Source organism: Dermochelys coriacea, chromosome 5 (genome assembly GCF_009764565.3).
Source record: "Dermochelys coriacea isolate rDerCor1 chromosome 5, rDerCor1.pri.v4, whole genome shotgun sequence".
NCBI classification, from domain to species: domain Eukaryota; kingdom Metazoa; phylum Chordata; order Testudines; family Dermochelyidae; genus Dermochelys; species Dermochelys coriacea.
In genome coordinates, this window is record NC_050072.1 from 101,959,420 (window position 1) to 101,982,157 (window position 22,738).

Sequence of the window (22,738 nt, forward strand, 5' to 3'; positions counted from 1 at the left end):
ACTAGGCAAACAAGTCCCTGTCTAGCCATCTCCATGAGACGAGGGTATAACATGGAACCATTTTGTCTCAGATTGCTGTTGTCATGAAACTTATAATTGAAAATCTAGTTTCACAAATTTTAAACTGTTATTGATGTTGGTCAATTTTCACATTTTGTACAGCTAGTCTTTCCATTGAATGTCATTATTAATAATCCTTACCACTGACATTGCCAGTGCCTTTTATTTGAGGATCACAAGGCACGTCACAGAGGGGGAAAAAAGATGTTCTTATCCCTTTCTACTGGACAGGGAAATTGGGGCACAGAGAGAAATGAAGTGACCTGCAGCAAGTCAATGGCAAAGCAAGAGTAGAATCCAGGTGTTCTGGCTAACGTCAAGGCTATGTGGCCTAATATCACTAATAAAGGATTCTTATAGGCTTTTTTAATGGTGTTGCTAGGGCAGGATAATGGCTGGATTCCTTAGAGTGTGAAGAAAGAGTTTGAAATTCTTCAACAGCAAGTCTTCTAGCTGATTAACACTACTGAGGTGTCTTCACCCAGGTGGTCAGCACCCTGTATCTGAGCAGCCACACTGCAAAGCCCTACCCGATCTCCTATGTCATCACTGGTGCTGCACTCACCTGTGTGTGTCATTAGCACGTGCGGGAGCGTATCCCATGGTTCTTAGTGCTGCAGCGAGTTGAGATAATCTGATTCTTTCCCAATGAATCGTGGGAGATCTTGTCTGTCGTGGGCACATGGAGAGAATTGTGCGGAGGCACTGGACTATCAGCACTCAGATGATTTAGCCTGCATCTTCACTGCAAAGTGGGCAGGTTACCAGGCCCAGTGCATGCAGCAGTCGGAGTTTAGATTATACCCCCAGCTAGTCTGGGTTGAAAGCATTACCAAACTCAGGTGAGACAGTTTTATGTGTTGAGAGAAGCTGGGTAAGAGGCAATATCCAAATAAGAGCCAGAGTTAATTCTGGAGACAAGACATATGCTAAGACAGTGAGAAGGAATATACTTGAATTTCCCATTCAAAGTACCTGTCCTCTTCTCTGCTCTTGTTCTTTACTATTCCCCCAGCCTTCCCTGTGAGTCTTGAAAGAGGGCCCTCTTTTTAACCCACCTCTCTCCTCTTTCCTTTCAGCTAGTCTGATTGCATAAGACCAGTGTGAGTCCTATGTGAAAAATGATTTACTCCTGCTGTTGTGGTGCCTGCACTATGCTCCTTCCCACTTTAAGGAAAGGGCCCATGCCTGGGGAAGGTATGATGGGACTTATTCTTAGAAGTCCCAAACAGGCCCCACCCTCCAGAGGTTAGATTCTTCTTAGTACATCACACCTTGTGGGTCCCCCTTTCCCCTCCACCCACACACACTGAACAACAAAAAGAAGCCACCAAAAATCAGCCAGTGCCTGGGTGATATCCAACTGAGAAGGAGGCAGAGAGGAGCTAATTTCCAAAGGGTTAAGGAGCTGTGTAGATGAATGTTCTTGCTCTCACTACAGGTTTATTTGAAATGTAAGTCATTTAGTTACATTACAGCCCGCATGTGAGTTTAAACTGTGTATCACTCATTCTGCTCTGACTGAAATGCTCAAGGTTCAGGCCCAAACAGTACTCCAAATCCAGCTGTGTTCTTATGTCCTACCTATTCACATTCATCGCATAGGATTAGACAAGGACTAGCATCTACTTTTTTTTTAAAAGTCAGTTGCATTCTTTTGCCTGGTGACTTTATCTCCAGAGAGGTCAGGTCTCCAGTGAGTTCATTTAAACACCGATATGTCCCAGGCTGAGGAAAACCAGCCAAAAGTCTTTCCTTTGCATGACTAAATGAACTACTGACGTGATCCCTTCACAGATTTATGCTCTGAATGTAGATATGTGCACAACATCTAGACTGCCATTCAGGGATGTAGCCTTGGAGAAGGAAAGGTACCGAAACCAAGATCAGCACAGTATCCCAATAAATAGGTATGTTTCAGTGTAACTAGTACCCTTTGAACTGCAGCAAAGGACGAAGTCTCCAATAGGGTCACACTACTTGCTTTCCAATTCCCCTAACCTACTGCTCATGGAAAGCGAATCAGAAAGCCAGACCCTGAACAAGGTTGCAGAGGTCCTATATTTGTAGTAATTGGATTTATAGATGGAGTTTCTTTGTCTCCCTAGGATACCTACAGAAGTAATGTATTAAAGTCTTTCAGCACAACCACAGGAACTAAAGTAGAGAAGGTGCTCTCTGGAAGACAATCATCTTGTGCTTTACTTGGCCAGACAGAGGATTGGGACAAAATATTCCATCTGCTTAAATTGTACTTTGTGTCTTGATTGTAGGTACCTAATTGTGAAACTATTTTGTATAGCAGGCTTTTAACACTTCATCTGAAAGGTTGATTATTTTCATCCCTGCACATGATTTTTGGCAGGACAGGATGTTGGTCAGGAAACAAAAACGTGGGGTATGCCATCTGATTAAATACAGAGGGTGTGGATTCTGTTCCATGGACTTCAGTGGAGTTACTCCAGATCTATAGAGGTGTAACCGAGCAAAATGTAGCCCAAGGTGACTTTTACCCTGTCTTTTTCTCCTTCTCGTTTTTGTACAAATGACATGGATGGCAGGGAACTTTTCAAAGGGGAAAGTAAAAAAATGATACTCTGCATGGTTTTCTTCTAATTACTTGCACATACTTTTCAAATTACCTGTTAGGTAGAACAGCTGTCTGTCCCGCCAGTTTCTTGTGGGAAAGACTAATTCAAATCCATAAAGCAGAGCCAATCTTGAAAGTGCCTTCATCACTGCAGTACTACAATAGCTCATGATTTAAGAGTTAGAGTTAATGCTAACAGAGTATTGAAAGGGAGGTAAAACCTTATGTTTCAGGGCCTAAAATGATCTCTAACGACAGTATTAGGAATTAGGATGAGACCTTGGGGGTAGGAGGGCAGATTTCCCCATATCTGCATACTGTGGGATTTCTTGCATCTTCCTTTGAAGTATGTGGGGCTGGCCACTATCCGAGACAGGATACTGGACCAGGTGGAACCATGCATCCGAGGTAGTAGAGCAATTCCTATGTTCTTCTATTCCTAAGTGACTGTTGTGTATAAGGTCCACATTTCTGCACCATCTACTTCCAAGAGAAGTGATTGTTTTGAGAGGAACTGAAGTTAAAACTTGTAACTTGAGAGCGCGAACACTTCAATGATTTTTTTTTTTAAAAAAGTCAACTGGGCTGAGGCTCTGGGTGGCTCAAGTGATTTGTAATAACTCACAAAACTGACTCCCTTCAGGAGGGGTGGGAGACAGCGGAAACATTACTGCCATGCCTCACCTTATATAGTCTTTAACTCTGGAAGGTGCTCAGATGCCACTGTGATGGGTGTGCAATAGAACAATTCAGGCAAAGAAGTCTGGGACTGGATAGACTTTTAGGATATGTCCACTCTGCAATTAGACACCTGTGCTTAGCCCATGCCAGCTGACTTGGGCTTTCAAGGCTCAGGCTTAAGGGGCTGTTTAATTTTGGTGTTGACTTTTGGGCTCCGGCTGCAGCCAGAGCTCTGGGACCCTCCCACCTCGCAGGGTCCTTGAGCCTAGACTGCAGCCTGAGCCTGAGTGTCTACACCACAGTTAAACAGCTTCTTAGCCTGAGCCCGAGCCCCATGAGCCTGAACCAGCGGGCATGGGCCAGCCATGGGGTTTTAATTGCAGTGTAGACATACTATCTAAACTACCCTACCACCCCTCTGGCTGCTGTGTGATTTATAGCACTAGCCAAGACTGCCAAGGGCATATCAGGCTAATCAACATGGTGGAATTGGAAGAAAACTAGGATGCTTTAAACACCCTGCTTTAAAAAGAAGTGCCGAGACATTTGCTTTACTATAGTAAATATTTTTTTTACTTTTAATTGGGGTTTAGGAAACTACTGATTTCATGTAAAGAGGCACCTGTATTCCAGTCTTATCAGGTTGTTTGCAGGTTTGTCTTCTATTTCCCTTGACCTAACAGCAGGTACTTGTGCACTATATATGGTGGAGAGCCACTGAACTGCCGGACAATATTTGGACGTGGGACAACTTTCTATTTTCTGTTTTACTGAGAACATGATTCGTATTTAGCCTTGGTCTGTGGCCAGAAACCATTTAGCTGTGCTTCCTGCCATAAGGAAATTACTAATCATATGTTTGCCTCTTGCTTATTTATCATGGCAGCACTTTGAAAGTCAGTGGATCATATAAAAATACACTTTGCTAAAGATTACACTGTGCTGTGAAGTTACTGAACCAGCTCTCCATTGCTCTTGAGAACCTGGATATGCACAGTAAGTACCCTCAAACTGCTCTGGGGCATCTTACTCTGTAGCAGGCTCCTTGCACATTTAATACATGTCACAGCGCTAGCCACAAAAATCATTTTTAATATACATTTCAAACGAAAAATGCTAGGGTTTGTCAAAGTGAAGCCACTCAGGCTGTTTAGATGTTTCTCTGGGACTGCAGACACTATTATACATTTGAACCTCTCATAGCCCTAGGCTAAAATTTCCAAACTTGAGTGTCCCAAGTTAGGCTGCCTAAATGAAGTGTCCTGATTCTCAAAAGAGCTGGGGATCTGAAGTCTCCAAGGAAACCAGTGGGAGCTCTGGGTGGTCAGTGCCTTAAAAAAACCACACCACTTATTCAGAGGGGTAATTATGGATATGGCTGTCTAAAGTTGGGACCTAAATTTAGGAATTTTAGCCCAAAATTCTAAAGCATGGATGGTGCTAGTGAGGTGAACATGCAGGCCTAACTCTCAAAGTCTAGATCTGAATCTGAATGTCCAAAAGTTGGGAGGAGTTTGGATACAGGTCAGAACCTTCCCATGTGTCTTTACATGATTATGGTCTGGTTAGTGCTAGAGATGGTTCAGAATTTGCACATAGATCCATAATCTTCTCTAACCATGGGGAAGTTCAGATTCAGAACCAGACTCTGTGACTCAAGTCCGTGTCTGTGCAGTAATCTTCAACTCGACAAAAACTAATTAGCACTGTCTTCTTAGACCATCGAAAAGACAGCTTTTGTCATGCTGGGAGCAGGGCCTGCTCCCCCACACAGTCAGAAAAACTGCCAAAGGTGGCAAAAATGTAGCCATCCATGGCTGGCACTTGCTCTCACAATAAGCAAACACTAAGAGTACATTTTCCAATTTGCCAAAGGCAACAAAAAGCCTACAGCCTGTTTTGACCTGCAATTCTGTTGTCAGATTTAATTAATTGAGCAGAATAAACAGTTTAAAAAAAAAAAGTAATTTACTCCCTGGACTTCCGTTCTCTTGATGCCCCTCCTGTCTCAAATAGCTTGATGCCCTAAATAGTTCACACCTTGAAAGCCACGGACTCAAACAGGAAATACTTTGGAGTTCACAGCAATGCCTACATCCACTGATGCCCTTCACTAGCAGTGTTTAATTCCATCTGTCAGCATTGGATGGAATTTATCACAGATGGTTGGATTAAGGGGTTTACCATACATACCAACTCCATACTGGATATGTGCTGAGATCACCAATGGTTAATTTCTCAATCCAGGTCAGACAAAGTCTATCAAAATCTGAAATTGTAACCACCTTTGAACCCTTGCTCTGTAGGGAAGTTTAAAAGTTCCATTGTTCTTGGAGAAACTGCAAAATACCGCACTGCACGTCGCAGACTGCACTGGTGTGTTCAAGCAGCCTCGGTGTAGATGAGTGACATGTTCCATCTCATTTAGAGCCTGACTGTTGATTTGTTTTATAGTAATATATATAACATAAATGTTAGTCAAAAAGAGAGGAATTATGAGACTGTTTCTGCAACCACTTGCATTCAGAAGTTTTTCACCCTATCCAGTTTTCTGCTGGAGGAACTTCAGTCATCATGAAGGTATATGATATGTATATAGTTAGTGGGGACAGTCACTGGTATGGTACTTCTGGGTGAGAAGCCTACATGCTATGGGTCCATTTCAACCCTGGTGTGAATAAACATATGCCAACTGAGTTGCTTCCCTGACATGCAAAGGTATGATTCATTGGTATGGAGGGGGACTGGGATTATGGCTCTCCCCATGCCTTTGGAAAAGCTAATGACAGCACCACCGTAGTGTAGTGCTTTCACACCTTACACCAGTTGTGTCTGACCGTTTACAGAGGCATGGGGATATGTGTGAGGAAAAGACTTCATCCTCTCCCGCTTTTGTGACTCCATCCAGAAGGAACCTGGACCTCTCCAAATTAACAGGTTTAACTAAAAACAATTTCCTGGCTCAGAGAAGTCTCAGGATTTAAGATGGACTCCTACCAAAACCACAAATCCAAGCTCCTCTAAGTCTTGGGAAAAGTTCAGATCCTGATCCAAGCTTTTAGGCTTGGGCCCATCTCTGTAGGAGAGCCTGGAAAACAAGGGTATGTACACATTTTGGGGGTTCCACTGCACAAATTGAGAGGAACTTTATCTCAGGAAGTTTGAGTTCTCATCTCTGAGACTGTAATATTAAAGAAAGCCGCTCACATTTAGAAAAAAGCTAAAAGGATCCCAGAGTTACAAGCTCCAGAAGCACCATGATTATCACTCTGCTAGAAACAGGGAAAAAGTGTAAGCTCATTGGGGCATGGATTGTGTCATCCAATGTGTTTGTAAAGTGCCCAGCAAAAAGGGAACCTACTCCTGATTAGGGTCTTTAAGTGATACTGTGATATAAACATCTAATGTGGATCTGATACAGAGGAAAGGCTTTGTTCCTCTGAAACACAACTTTGTAGAGGCTTAACTCATACTCCCAGTAAACCTGAGGGTGTCACACCGGAACAGAACAAATACCTTCTGGGAACTTGCCTCTGTTTTTGGTTTTTGTGTGTGTGTTTTTTTTAAAGTCCTTTTAGGGGGAAAGAGAGAGAGAGAGTGAGAATCTTGTGTTAAGACTCCCTTGAAATGAGGTCTCAAGGAAGGAGCTCTCAGACTCATGTTTGTTCCATAGTTCAGTTGAAAATTGTAAAACTATTAGACTTCCCTGCTCAGGGCCTGCTCCAAAGACCATTAAAGACAATGGAAAGACTCCTATTGATTTCAATAGGCTTTGGATCAGAACTTGAATGTGCTGAATCTATACAGATACAAGGTTAATAAAATTTGGCTGGTTAGATATGAGGTAGCTGATTGCTGTGTTTTGCTATTCCTTTGCCACTAGTTGTTACAGTGGAATTATTATTTGTTTGGCATGACATGATCTGGTATATTGGTACCTCCTCACTTCCCAGCAGCATCGTGCATCCTTAAGATGCTACAAATATTTCTTGTAGAGAAGTTTGCAAAATGACGCTAATTGATTCTTCCATTGTTAAACAAGGCAATGGGACAAAGCATGTTGATGGCATTGTAGTGGTAGTTTCAGTATATTGTTAGTTGCAGCTGGTGTTTCTCTGTTATGTCTATTTGATAAGTTCATTGCCTTCAAAGACTTTTTTTTATTATTAATTAAGGTAAAATCTTTTCATACAGTTTTGAAAGTTTTAAAACTGCCCATTTTTCATGTTATTAACCAAATGGCCCCTGAATGGGGAGATGATCCGGCAAAATGGGTGTCTCCAGGATGCAGTGTTCAGACCCTATAGACTTTTACTGTGTCACTTTTGGCCACAGTGCTTTGTTCCTCAGATTAGCTTTCCTCTGCTCTGCTGAAATGGATGAATGGCACCCTTTCCTCTTGGTCGTTTCTGACTGGTAGCTACCCCTGCCCGTCTTCTGTTCAGAAAACCATCGCAGCTGGTACCACAGACGAGAAATTACCTTTTGAATACTTTGTTTTATATAATCAAAAGTATCCTTTGGTGGCCAAGAGGCCTTTCTATACTAAATGCCTGTAAATACAGACATGGCTATGCTCTTAAATGGAGAATTATTAGATAACTTTTCCTATTGCTAGCATGAATCTCTCTCCATATCTTCCAAAAGCCAATACATTCTATCCCTGTCTTATTCTATAGACAATGAGAGGTAAGTTTTCAAAGCAATGCTAGGAATTTTAGCTGAGGAACTCCCATTGAGTGGAAGTAGCAGAGAGAAACCTTTTGGGATGTTTACTTAGTTTACTTCTAATTATTTTTATCTGCTGTTTCTTTAATTACAATGGCCAGAGTTGAAGAAGCATCTCATTCTAAGTTACTGCTACATTGTGTAGGCTAACCACAAAAATCAAAGAATGTGTCCAGAACAGCCAATGAGAGATTCATCCCTGGTAGAGCCCCATTGGCCTCGCTATAAATGAAGGGAAGAATTTGACTTACTCACTTCATTTGCATACACTCTTTGCTCTTGTACAGCGTCTTTCCTTCAAGGTACTCCAAGTGCTTTACAAAGCCTCCTGTTGCCTCTGGTTGTCTGGAGTCCTGTGCAATATCTGTTTCTTCAACTTTAACCACCACCCTCCTAAATGTAACCCCAGACCTAAAGAGCACCTTCCTTAGAGTCCATGGGTGGATGAGAGATGGAGATGGTTGAACCTCTTTTCCATAAGAGAGTGGGCGTTCCATGTGGATCAATCAGGCCCTGAGTTAAGGACTTCAGGTTTGGAAATTACAATCATAAACCAGTCTTGCAAATTTGTCATGAGCTCAGGCACAAAATCTACTCCAGTGCCCTTTGCTGTGGTGATTAATGATACCCTCTGGCCGTAGAAGAAGGCGTAACTAACATGTTAATAACTTCTGCAGATAATACTAAATTGGGAGGAGCTGCAAACAATAGTGAGGGCAGAGGAATAATACAAAGGAATTGAGAGAGATTAGAAACATGGGCAGAGAATAAAATGAGATTCAGTTTGGTAAAATAAAAATACAGCTCAGGAAAAAGAATCTGAACCACAGCTAATCAGTGGGAGGAGAAGCCTTGAAAGCAGTAATGCTGAAAGAGAGCTGGGCTGAGAGCAAACCGGGCAGGTATTTGCAAAGTGTTGCTGGCAGTGAAAAAGACCTATGCAATTTTTTCTACTTACGCATGAGTCATGGAGCAGGGAGGTAAACATCCCTCCCTATATACTTGTAGCTCTGATGCAACCGCATCTGGAAGGTTGTGCTCATTTCTGACCAGCCCCTTACTGGAAAGATAATGACAAATTGGCAGGAGTTCAGGGCAAATCAACAAAATGATCAGCATGCTGGAGGGGTCACTTTATGGAGAAAGATTAAAGGGAAAAAATATTTGTAAGGCAAGGAGACAACTGCTAAAAGTGGGGAATGTGGAAAGAACTATAAATATTTGAAGGGTTTAAACATCAAGTAGGAAATTAAACTAAAAGAGAACAATGAAGTAATTATTTGCAATTAATAATAAGAGGCTCTCTGTGACTAATGGGACATGGCAGGTTACCTCTGGAGAAGCGAGTCCAGTTCTTGGAAAGACACCGATCACAATATAAGTGAACATGGTCTTATGGTGTCACCATTGACACACATGACAAAACCACAATGGTGTTGTATCTGCTCAAGATCAGGCTGGGAGTAGAAAGCAAGGTTTTCCAGATAAGGATCCATGTGCCTGGTAGAGCTGCATAGGGAAAATTGCAGAGCCCCAGCCTGCACTGTGCCTGCCTTTAGTCTCTTTCGTTAATGCTAAATTTAGCCACAAACTTTAAAAAAAAAAAAAAAAAAAAACCGTCTTGAGACTTGGGACGTCTGCTTGGCTTCTCTCTTAGCTCCTTCATGCATGATTAGACATTTCTCTAAGGAGAAGGGAGACCTCTGTTGGCAGGAAATGCCAAATACTACCAAGATTTACAGCTTTGCAGAAAATGCATTCTTGCCTTTTACAGAGTGCTTATTCCCAGCATTTTTCACAAGTCGCCCACAAGTATTCTAGTCTGACAGCTTGTCTCATTCATTTTCTGGGTTTTAAAAACTATTTTCAATGTGTGAAGTTAAGGGACCATACATGTGAAACTCGGGCGTTTCCAAGGATAGATGATGTGTCTTAATTCACTTTTGGGTTACGAGTCCGGTACCTTCCTTGCTTCTCCATCTTACTGGAAAGCACAGTAATACTCTGCGAAAGGCAGAGACCAGCAGCTGGAAGGAAGCCGTGGGGCACTCAACGAGCCCAGGAGGACTGTAAAAAGGTATGGGAGGGCTGAGTATGGGTGAAAAACAACAACTCAGGAGGCACAAGCTCCATGCACAGGAGGAAAAATTTCTTTTATATACAGACCCTCCGGTAAAAGTAAAAGCACCAAAGTCCCATTTTCAAAAGTGACTTAGGCACTTGGAAGCCTAAGTCCCACTGACTTTCAGGCTCCTAAGGGCCAGAATTGTTAAGGTATGTAGGTGCCTAAAGATGCAGATAGGCACCTAGTGGAATTTTCAGAAGGACCTAGGTGCCTAACTCCCTACCTTGGCACTTTTGAAAATACCACTATGTGTCTATGTGCATCTTTAGGCACCTAAATACCTTTCAAAATGTGGTCCTAAGTGCCCAAGGCTCAGATCCTACCACTGGGAGTTAGGTGCCCAAAAGCCTTTGAGGATCTGGGCCTTAAATCACCTTTGAAAGTGGAATGTAGTCTCCTAAATCCCTTGAAACCATTACCCATAAGCAATTAGCAACCTAAATTCCATTGACTTTCTATGAGACCTAGGCTCCTATGCGCCTTACAAAAATGGGAATTAGACCCCCTCCCCCTAATTTTCCCATTAGGAAAAGTCAATGCTTTGATATGGCAAAGAATTTGGCCAACATGTAGTTTTTGTTCTTGTGAAGTCAATTCGGTCAAGAATGTGAGGTATTTGGAGTGTATGTGCCCAGCACTGGGGAAAGAGAGAACATGAAAATGTCTCTGTGTACTTCATCAGGGGGCTGAGATTCCACTTAATCACTCCCCCTTTTCTGTGCTTCAGTCTATTCTTCTACAGAAGCACATGGCAGAGCTCAGTCCTTCCAGGACAAAGATTTGACATTAGACACAGTTACATTTCTGACCGAGAGCGTGACACAATTTCTTTTGAAAGTAACATGTAATAAGTATGAACAACCTTCAACTGATGTTTGACTTAATTGTCAATATTTTTCGCTAGCAACTAGTATGTGATAGCTCTTCTCTGGTGTTTCTCATCCAAGTAGCCACGTTTGTTGCTATTACAAAATATTGAGGAAATATGTATCTTGTAACCACACATATATATATTCACTTCCCTCCAATGTCCTCATGGGGTGAGCCCTCTGCCTTCTCTGGTTCCCCCTGAGTTGTGGAGTACACCATCTGGATCCAAATGGAGTAGCACAGTCTTTAGACATAAATCATGCAGTGGTCATCTCTTATTACTGTATGATTCAGCTACTAAGTTATCCCAGGCCGGCTCCTGCTTCCCTTATTTATAGCCTCCTCCTCAGGGACCTCAACTGGCTCAGTCTTCAGTTCAGATGGTTACTTTTGGTATCTCCTGCCAGTTAGCTTGCCCACAAAATTTCATATTTTGCTTCAAAATGGCTACCGAGCATGTTTAGTGATGCTGTACCCAAATTTTTGGATATTTCTAGCTCCTCCAGCAGAGTCACCCCGACAAGGCTGTACAGAGTCTTTAAAATAAAAACAAGAAACTATGTGTTCTCCTTGCTGTTTCTTCCCTTATTTACACCACTGAATGCTGTAGTGCATACATGTGGGTTAGATCTGCTCCCATCATTGGTTATTTTCCTTACGTGCCTGAATTATTTTTTCAGTATGCCACCAAAACTGATGGTTTCTATTTAACTGCCAGAGAAGCTCCTAATGGGAAAATGTCTTCAAGGTCACCTAAAGAAGTCATCTTTGTTCCAAGTGCAACCAGCACTAAGGCCTCAACAGCTCCTGGGACACTAACTCCATCTTGTGGCCTGGGGTAAGTAACCTAGCCTCAATTTCTGCACTTACAAAATGTGGCTAATGATACATCATCCTCACATGAAGTTGTTTTGCAGATCAATTATTTAATAAACCTAGATAGGGAGCTTTCAGAGGCAGGGACTGTTCTCATTACTGTGTGTGTACAATGCCTATCACAGTGGAACTCTGAAACCCTACTGTGATACACATAATGATTATTTGTTCTTTGACTATGAAAACACAAAGTAATTGCAAAATATTACTGGTAACATTCTCATGTTCTATGAGAGCTCAGTCATAGCTGTGTTAGGGAACTTTGGTGTCACAAGACCAGAGAGATTAATACATTTTTTTCCAGATATGGGTTTTGTATTTAATTTTCTTTGTGTGTTAACGTTTGGTTTAAAAAAATGAGAAAAGCAATTTTACTGAAGTGTATGAGAACAAATAGCTATTTTAAAATTGCTTAAAACATGTATTATTTACCCAGTGGACCGTAACAACTGCAGTCTGATGGTCTATCAGGTAAATATACGTCCAGACAGTTTTTAAAATGTGTATCATTTACCTGATAGACCATAGCAAGTTCTACAGCATGGAGTTATGGTCTATTGTGTAAATAGGTATTTGGACAATTTTAAAAATGTATCCTATTTACCTCAATGCGCTTGGTGAAAATTCTTCTGAGAAGTCATTAACGTGCTTGCATAGAAGTTGTTTTTCAGCATCTAATAGCTTGGTTGCATTCAATGACTTTACAAATAAAAACGAGATAAGACAAAATGATGTGTTAAAGCAGGATCCTTGCAAAGTTATTGCTTATTTAAAAGGTTGATTTCTGAGCCTGCATCTATGAATATTGGTTTTTAATGTACTAGGACATCAATCTCCTAGGTTTAGCTATTTAGTCTTTATTCGGGCAATAGGACTATTTGCATGAGTTCTGCAATGTAACTAGGGGTTGCTGACTTGCACCCCAAATACTTTCTTGTCAATTGCAAGGGAAGCTTTCCAAGGGGTGATAGAAATCAAAACAGCTGTGTTTCAAAAAAGTCACACTCCCTCTAATTAAAATCAATAGTCTGCCAGTTCGGAGAATTTGTAACAAAGTATCATCTTCTTAAGCACCACCTAACCAATAGGAACATAGACGCTCATATGGTCTTTAATTTAGCTTATATGTGTATATTTTTAGGGAGTACTAACCTTTACATTGCCGGACTGCAATATTGTGCAAAACACACATCTAACAGAGGAAAACTGTTACTAGGGCTAAACAATTATCTCGATGTATTGAGTACTCTTACATGACATAACAATACCTTGATGTCCATATAAAACCTTATACACCAGCAGACTGACTAAAGACTTGAATAACAATAATATAGCCCTCATCAAAATGGTCTAAGTGGTCAAACTCTATCCAAAGTGGAGTCTGGCCTATCTCACCTACACAGATGATTTGAAAGAGGAAATAAATAGGGGAAAATGGGTGGGGGGCAGGGGGAGATGCACAGAACTCACGGGACAGAATTAAAAAAATAAAATAAATAAAGCAGGGCAAAATTTTGCTCTTGAACCCAAGCTGTTCCAACTGATTTCAATGGAAAGTCAATCAGACTGACATCAACAGAGTGTGTGTGTGTGTGTGTGTGTGTGTGTGTGTGTGTGTGTGTGTTTGAAAGCAGAGTTCAGCCCTAAAGAATTTTGTTATTTACTTACAGTTAAATGACAACAACAAAAAAACTACTACAAAAAGCTGTGAGTGCTCAAACAATTAATTAGACTTCCAGTCCCAAATAATTGCTCAGCAGCAAAAAATAATCATATCCAAATAAGGAATTAACTCTGCCAGCCAATAAATCAAAGCCGTGAAACCAGTCCCTTTAACTCTTGGTACATGCCCTCAGTCTCCCCTCTCCCCACTACAAACCTCTGTGCAATAAATAATTGGCTTTTTCAGTGTGACTGGAACACCATCAGTTTTTGCCTGTTTCAGATGAAGAACTTTAAAAAAACTGGAACTTGAGCAACTTTAAAAATTGCAGATAATAAAGCAACTGCTGTATAATTTGAAATGATCTATTAATTCCTTTAAATACGAACTAATGCAGTGACTTTGTTCACTGAAGTGGAAAGTCAGCTGTATCCAATGAGAGATTAAAGATCATAAATAAAAAACATAGCAATTAATTGTGTAGCTTTAAAAGATCGGAGTTTACTTTTCCACAGTCTGGAAATCTATCAAATTTTGCTGTCTTGCATTGGTTGTCTTATATCTCAATTGATGTTGGTATTCAAATCTGAAGGCATTGAATGCAATAGCACTATTCTTTGATAAAAGAGCTCAAACATATAGATTGCTTATAGGATTCTATCATTCTTATAGAGTGAATTACAAATGTTAGAAATGTCAGTTTAATGAGTCATGCAAGCGACCTCAATGTTCTAAGTCACTGGTCCAATTAATTTTTTGAGTGTGCCTAAAATGAATGTGAAGGCTGCTCTGGTTTCCTCCTGCATGCTCATCTACCTTTATTTTATAAGTCAAGCCTAATAATGCTTTGAAATAGCTATCAAAGTAAATTATTAACAACAGCTAAAAATTCCAGAGAACCTGATAGCTCATGCCCTTCCCCCGGTCTTTAAATCTAGAATGAAATGATTCAGGAACAAAGGAGAAAAACAAAAAACAGACTTTGGTTCTTCACAGGGATAAAAGTGTTGTTGTTCACCTTTTTCCCCCTATCTGTTACTAGTTATAGTAATAATCATCCCATCTGAGACTTTTAAAGCTCTTAACATCTGAAATGTTAACATCTCTTAATATCTGAAACAGGTATGAATGTTTCAATTTAATTTGCTTTGCCAAATTTGCAGATTGTTTATTTTTTGCATTTTACTCAGCACAGTTTGGTAGACTCACTTTTGTTTCCAATTTCATTTTTGTTTAAAGTTACAGCCTAAAATTGTTGGGTAGATTCATACCCCCCGGAGGGGACTGTTTCCAGGTAGGCACTTTGGGATTTATTTTGAAAACATTTTTTAACATAATCCCTTAATTTCTGGGATCCTGTAACCCATATCTACCCACCCACCCAATACATGTTTACTCATACTGATATTTCTAGTGGTTTCTTTAACAAGCAATGTATCTGGAGCTACTGATGCCTCAGCTCCCTGTATGAAGTGCTGGGAATGGTGCTGAAAGCAAATTCCATTTGTGTTTGAGCTGACACTTCCCACTTCTATGTCCATTCAGGGATGCAGCATACTCCCCTTGCTGCTTCAGGCCTGAACTATGAGTTGGAACACAGTCCCACACGCTGACCTTTCCTCCACACTTTGGGACGATGTTCATGCCCAGGTGCAATGGAGGGAACAGCTCCTGTCCACTTGGGATTGAGGTTATGACTGGCTCTTTTATAGGACACAAAAGAATGAGGCGAAGACTCCCAGCATAGGCCCCTCATCTGCTGGCCCCTGCTGTAAAGGGCAGTCAGAACCTGGCCTATAATAAATAGATGGCCTCAGAAACACAGACATGATTCTTATCATTCTCCACTAATTGGGAAAAACTAGTTCTTGGGTGCACAAATAAATTATAAGTGGATATTGATAAACTGTAAGAGAAGCACCACGCTTTAAAATAGTAAGAAGGGAGCTCTTTGGCATGCTGTAGGTTGGAGAGAAGGGCATGTTAGAAAGAATTACTGAGGCCAACTCTCTTGACTTTGGTGAGAACATAATGGGGTCATTGCACCTTAAATGTAATTGGCCTTGAGTTGTATTGTAGAGTCAAAAAATTTCACACAGAAACATTCCAAAACCTGTACAGAAGAGCTGGCAACTTTGGGTCTCCCTCCAGAATGTTCACTGAATTCAGCACCAGTGACCTCGACCAACAGATGCAAAAAACCCTTTCTGGTTGGAACACAACTCTATGGAGTTTTGTTTTGGCATATATGCAATGTGATCCTATTGCCTAGACTTCACCTTCCTTATAAATTAAGGAAAGCTCAGATTAAGGCTCCAGAGACAAAAACAAATGAACAAAAAGGGGAGGGGAACGATGCAGTACAAAAGATGAAGAAAACTGCAAAAAAAATGCATGGCCTATTTATGCCACCTACTGGATTTTTACTGAAGTATATTTTCAGTGGGTTTGGGTGGTACAGTCAGACATTCTGACCTTGCAAGCGCTTGCACTTGTGAGTAAAATGACTCATGTGAGTAGGCCCATTGACTTTGATGAGATTACTCGCATAAGTAAAGATACACATATGCTGAAGTGATTATAGAATTGGAGCCATATGTCTCTTTATTCTGCTAATTTGATGATTAGGCAGCAGCTAGGATACTTAGGGCTTATAGCAAGTTGCAGAGGTGGGCCCCTGGGAGGTCTAATTGAGTCTAGCAAGGCAGTAGAGGCTGATGGCATGTCAAAGTGAGTCTGCCAAACTGACACATAATGATGTGCTCAGTGCTGACAGCACTGAGCACAAGATCCTATTTGGGGAGGGCGGGCAGGGGGTGGAGTTGGAATTTCCAGCATAAGAAGGTACAATAACATCTCAGATAAGTCTGTCTCATAAATGTTTCTCTCTGTACATAGACTATAATGACAATTAAATGGGTGCTGTGGGTGTATTGCTGTCTGTATTGTAGTACGTCATCACTGTTTCAATTTGGGAGCAGTGCAAGCAGTGCCATATAGCAGGCACTCTTGGGGACGGTGGACTTTGTACCAGCATTTAAGAGGATGTGATGTAGCAAGCTCTGCCTTCTTTACCATCTCTTCCCACCCCCCGTGTAGAGGTTAGCATCGACAGCCGCCCAGACCAACATATTCCATGTGCTTCCTGAGCACAAAGACTCCCAGTAGCGTCAATTCCCTGTGAGTGATGTTCCAGGTGGGGAAAGGGTCTTAGCACCATCTCCCTCCCCTATACATTACACATGAACCTGATATGGTGGGGCCCTGTTTTACACTTTGTTCTGAAGGTGCTAGTGTTCATGGACATTCTGATCTCATCCATTGCAAGATCCAGTTGCTGTGAAAGCCCTGTCTTCTTTAACCATGAGTCTCACCCCTCAAGTTGATAGTTCCATCCTCCCACTGCACCATAGCTGTTACAGAAAGCTACAATCATGCAGCATGAGGTGGTCCATCAGGCAAGGAATCACTATGAAGACTGGGACCAACACCTGGGGTTTGCCCCAGTATTCAATGGGGAGCTGGTAAAGGGTCACTGCCAGTGCCTGTGTAGTAGCTAAGCATGTTGGATACTATGTTCTCTGACCCAGGTGGAGGTAAGAATCAGTGAATCACATTCATACACGTACAAGATGTAGGCTGTTTTTTTTAACTGTGGCAAAGAAACAAGCAAGATTCTTCATTTAATCATAGAATATCAGAGTTGCAAGAGACCTCAGGAGGTCATCTAGTCCAACCCCTTGCTCAAAGCAGGACCAATCCCCAATTTTTGCCCCAGATCCCTAAATGCAGTGGTGAGTTGGAGCCGGTTTGCACCAGTTTGCGAGAACTGGTTGTTAAATTATGAAGCCGGTTTAGAACCGGTTGTTAAAGTAGTGGGCAAACTCCGGCCCACAGGCCATATCTGGCCCGCAGGACCGTCCTGTCCGGCTCTCAGCTGGGGAGGCTCCCCTGAGAATCCCTTTTAAATTTTTACTCACCCGGCAGTGCTCCGGCAGCACTTCGGCGGCGCATCCTTTGCTCGCTCCGGGTCTTCGGCAGCACTTTGGCGGCAGGTCCTTCAGTGCCGCTGAAGACCCAGCATGATTCAAGGACCTGGTGCCGAAGTGCCACCGAAGACCCAGAGCAAGTGAAGGAACTGGTTCTTCAGCTTTTGGCAGCTCATCACTGCCTAAATGATCCCCTCAAGGACTGAAATCACAGTCCTGGGTTTAGCAGGCCAATGCTCAAACCACTGAGCTATCCCTTCTGCCTTAATAAGGAGTCCAAATATAAATCAAAACAAATTGGACATTTCAGAATAATATAGTCTTTGGAAAGAGACTGGTGCTGTAGAAAGTTGTCCATTTTTCCACAGAACCACTACAGCACAGACAAGAGCAATGGAACCTTCCTCCCACTGCTCTCCCAACGTGAAGGGCCATCTTCAGTGGGTGAGAGGATAAATCTCAGTGCTCAATCTAGGACTCAATCCAGCAAGGAAGGGAATGAATGTACCTCACTCCACTGTGTTCTGTGGAGCTGATCGTCCCTCACTTCACAGGAGGGGCAACATCTCACAGAACTGGGTCCTTAATTCTTGGTCATCAAGACTGGTAATCAGTGCCAAACCTGGAAGTTTTGACACCTGTCTGCTGGATCTAGACTGACACCCACCCGTCAGAACAGTAGCTCCAATAAATGTCTAAATGAGCAAAAGCATTCAGCCATACTCAGTGGTCTGCCAACAGGCTGCATACTCAGTTAACAGAGTGAGGGATATTTTTATACAAGGTTAAATTTTACACTTTAAATTTCAAGCAAATGTTAAAGCTAAAGGACAATTACAGAGAAATTGTTGTTACGCAAGAGCAAAAATATCCTTTGCCTTTACTTTTTGCTATTTCAGTGGAGCCATTAACATATTTCTAGAGAACTTATTTCACATAGGCCATCTAACAGCCATCAGACAGTAGCAACGTTTGGTCACTGCTATCATGGGCTGGATTCAAATAGACTCACAGATGGGGGGAAACTTGCACCCACCAGCAAAGTCCTCTTCATCCCCAGATGAGCCAGTAATACTCTCATCATTCTCTTAGTTACACACACAACTTTTGGGCCTTCCAAGACACCATGAAACTCCTGGCAGCATCCCTCCAGATCCCATTACAAGAGGTTCAAGTATGTCGCCAGTCTGTGGTGGACATTCGGAAAATCACCTGCTCACACAGTCTTTGCAAACCTCTGCCACTATCCAGCCCACCTGTAAGCATGCAGATAAAAAACGTACCATATTCCAGCCAAAGGAATAGAGCATTTCTTTTCCCACCCTACTCCCAATTCCCTAGTGGTGGACGTGACTAATGAAAGAAATCGACAAACCTGTTCCCAACCTTCTCCTTATGATAGAGTTCAAATGTTTAAACCTCTTGGGTAGAAAGAGCTATTCCTCGGTGGCTCTCCAATTTCGGGTGACGAACTACCAAGCTCTATTGGCAAAATATGCTTTTAACATGTATTCCAAGTTCACATATTGTATTGAACATCTTCCATCGGACCGGAGAGAACAATTTCAGGCCTTCATCTTGGAGGGTCAATTGATAGTTAAAACCTCCCTTTAAGCTGCCCTAGATGCTGTACACATGGCTTCCAGGTCCATAGCCATGGCTGTGGTTACATGGAGAGCATCTTGACTCCAGTCTTCTGGTCTCCCAAGAGAGATGCAGAACTCAATTGAAGACCTGCCTTTGGAAGGGCCTAAGCTATTCAGTACTGACACATACTCCTCCCTCCATACCCTGAAGGACTCAAGGACAACCTTACGGTCTCTGGGAATTTACATCCTTGGAACAAAAAGAGCCTCAGAAAACAGGACCTATTCATGCCAAACTTTTCCCAGACCTTCAAACTTTCAGAGGAGGAGATCTAGACTTCAGAAAACAGGACCACACCCCCAATAACATCATCTACACCTCCCTCTAAGAAACAGTTTTGACATCTCAGTCGAGGGCTGTAAGCAACCTACTCTCTTGGATCCTCTGCTACACAATTCCATCCATCCCTATATGGAGACTGACTATTCCACTTCCTCCCTGCCTGGAACAGGTTACCTCAGACAAATGGATCTTGGAGGTGATCAAAGGAGGCAAGAGCTGGTAGGCTTCTTTCCCTAGTTCCCAAAGGGGAGAAGATGGAGACTGATTCTCGACCTCAGAAACCTGAACACCGATATCCTTTCCCCAGCACTTCAGGATGGTGATGCTAACCACTATAAACCCATCCTTAGATCTGGTTCTTCACCCTTAACCTCCAAAATGCCTACTTTCATGTAGCTATCCCTCCATCCCACAAATGTTTCCTATGTTTCAGAGTAGGCTCAGAACCATACCAGTATCAAGTCCTTCCCTTCGGGCTTTCCACAGTCCTGGGGGTCTTTACAAAACTTATTTCAACAGTGGCGGCCCATTTATGTCAATGGAGTGTAGCAGTATTCCCAGGGCTTTTTTTAATCTTTTCTCCTTTATTTTTTCTCCCCTGCTCTTTACTTTGTACCTCCTCTCTATTCCCACCTGTTTTCTGGCTGCTTCGCTTTTTCATGTGCATCTTGGATCTGGCCCAACTCCCCCTTTCCGAGAGTCAGTGGGAGTTTTCCGTTGCCTTCAATGAGAATTGGATCAAGCCCCTAGAGATCAACAATTGCCAGTCTCAAAAGCATATAGAACGTCAGAGACTGGAGCCTGTTTGTTTCACTTTGCTGCTTCACTTGTACATGGACTAAAACATCAGAGGACTGATCCAATGCTCCTTGGAATCTTTCCATTGACTTCAATGAGTGTTGGATCAGACTTCAAAATAGGAAGCAGGGAGTAGCTCACTCCGTGTTAACCTTCTTCAAACACTGCCTATAATGAACATCATCCATTTAACAGCCACATTTAGTTCTGTCCCAAACAAATGTTTGTTTTCCTCTGTACTATTACTGTAAGTGTATTGACATCAAAAATGTTGAACCATTAAAGTGAGGTTAGAGAAAATTTTCATTCACATCAAATATATAATTCTTGTATCAAGATAACCTATGTTTCCCCTGCTTTTCTTTGTTGGGCACCTGATTTGGGGGTTATTGTCACATATTTGGGACTTGGGAGCTATCACTTAGTAACAGTGATTTCAAATGTGAAATCCCTAGATGGAGGGAAAGCCACACAAGTATCTTGAAGTTGCATCCTGAGGTAAATAATTTGTTGCAATATACTTAGCAAATAATAATGCAATATTGCCCCATGGAGGTATATGGCACTCTATTCACACAGGGCTATGTCATGGTTCCTTCCCCAATTTGAACTCTAAGGTACAGATGTGGGGACCTGCATGAAAACCTCCCAAGCTTATTTTTACCAGCTTAGGTTAAAACTTCCCCAAAGTACAAACTATTTTCCTTTTTCCCTTGGACTTTATTGCTGCCATCACCAAGCGTCTAACAGATATATAACCAGGAAAGAGCCCGCTTGGAAACGTCTTTTCCCCCAAATCCTTCACCCCCTTTCCCGCGGAAGGCTTGATAAAAATCCTCACCAATTTACATAGATGAACACAGACTCAAACCCTTGGATCTTAAGAATAATGAAAAAAACAATCAGGTTCTTAAAAGAAGAATTTTAATAGAAGAAAAAGTAAAAGAATCACCTCTGTAAAATCAGGATGGTAAATACCTTACAGGGTAATTAGATTCAAAACATAGAGAATCCCTCTAGGCAAAACCTTAAGTTACAAAAAGACACAGAACAGGAATATCCATTCCATTCAGCACAGCTTATTTTCTCAACCATTTAAATAAACAGAATCTAACGCATATCTAGCTAGATTACTTACTAAGTTGTAAGACTCCACTCCTTTCTGTTCCCGGCAAATGCATCCCACAGACAGAGAGAGAGAGAGAGTTTTTTTCTCCCTCCCTCTAGCTTTTGAAAATATCTTGTCTCCTCATTGGTCATGTTGGTCAGGTGCCAGCAAGGTTATCCTAGCTTCTTAACCCTTTAGAGGTGAAAGGGTTTTTCCTCTGGCCAGGAGGGATTTTATAGGTGTTTACCCTTCCCTTTATATTTATGACAGGCCAGATTCAGAGGTAAGTCTAAGGTTATGTCTATACTACAATGTAAGCCCAGCATTCAAATTCAGGAGCAAGACTAATCCCCCTCTTCCATCTACACATAATTTGCGCTAATCAATGGCTCAGATCTAGGGTCCCAGGCATAGGTGCTAGAATGAGGGATGCTGGGAGAGCTGCCACACCCCCTGGCTTGAAGTGGTTTCCATCATATACAGTGTTCACAGTTTGGTTCAATGGCTCTCAGCACCCCCATTATACAAATTGCTCCAGAACCCCTGGTCCCAGGACCCCACAGGGGTGGAGGGTCCGAAACTGAGTCAAGCCAGGACCCAGGGTTCAAGTCCTATTGCTTTGCAGTGTAGATGCAGCCTCACTGGACTTGTGCTCTGGGAGTCTTCCCAAACTATGCCACCTGGTTAAGGCAGTGTTTTCCCCGGGAAATGAAATTAGAGAAGGTGTTTGAATTTACAGGGGAATGAGAGCTGAGGGGAGAGATTGTGAGGGTGAATGTGGGCTATATGGCACCATACTAAAAACTGAAAAATACATAACTGTTTTAGATTTCTAATAAAAAATTAAAATATATTTAATTTAAATTGATTTTGAAAAAGTAATTAGAATATATTATTATAAATGTTTAGTACAGAAACTCCCCAAGATAACAATATCTCGAGATAGTGACAATACGAGATAATGACCTTGGCAAATACTGCATTTTAAAAATCTTGGCCTACTAGGAAACCTATATTTATATAAGTTTCCAAGTTGCAAATCTAACATTCTGGAGCAAAGTCACTGAAACATATTAATCTAGTTGTCCCAAGAATGAGAAATTATATTAATTCTTCTTATATATGCATGAACTTTCATGAAATTTCAATTAAAAAAGAGGAGTTAAGCTTACTGTCTCTGTCCAGTTGCTGTAAGTAAGTTTCGTACATTTGTGTCAGCAAAGCACCAACTTTCTGCCCCACATTTTATAACACCATAACATCATAAAACAGCAATAAACATCATCATTTGAATTTATTATGTTTTACTGATGTTTATACA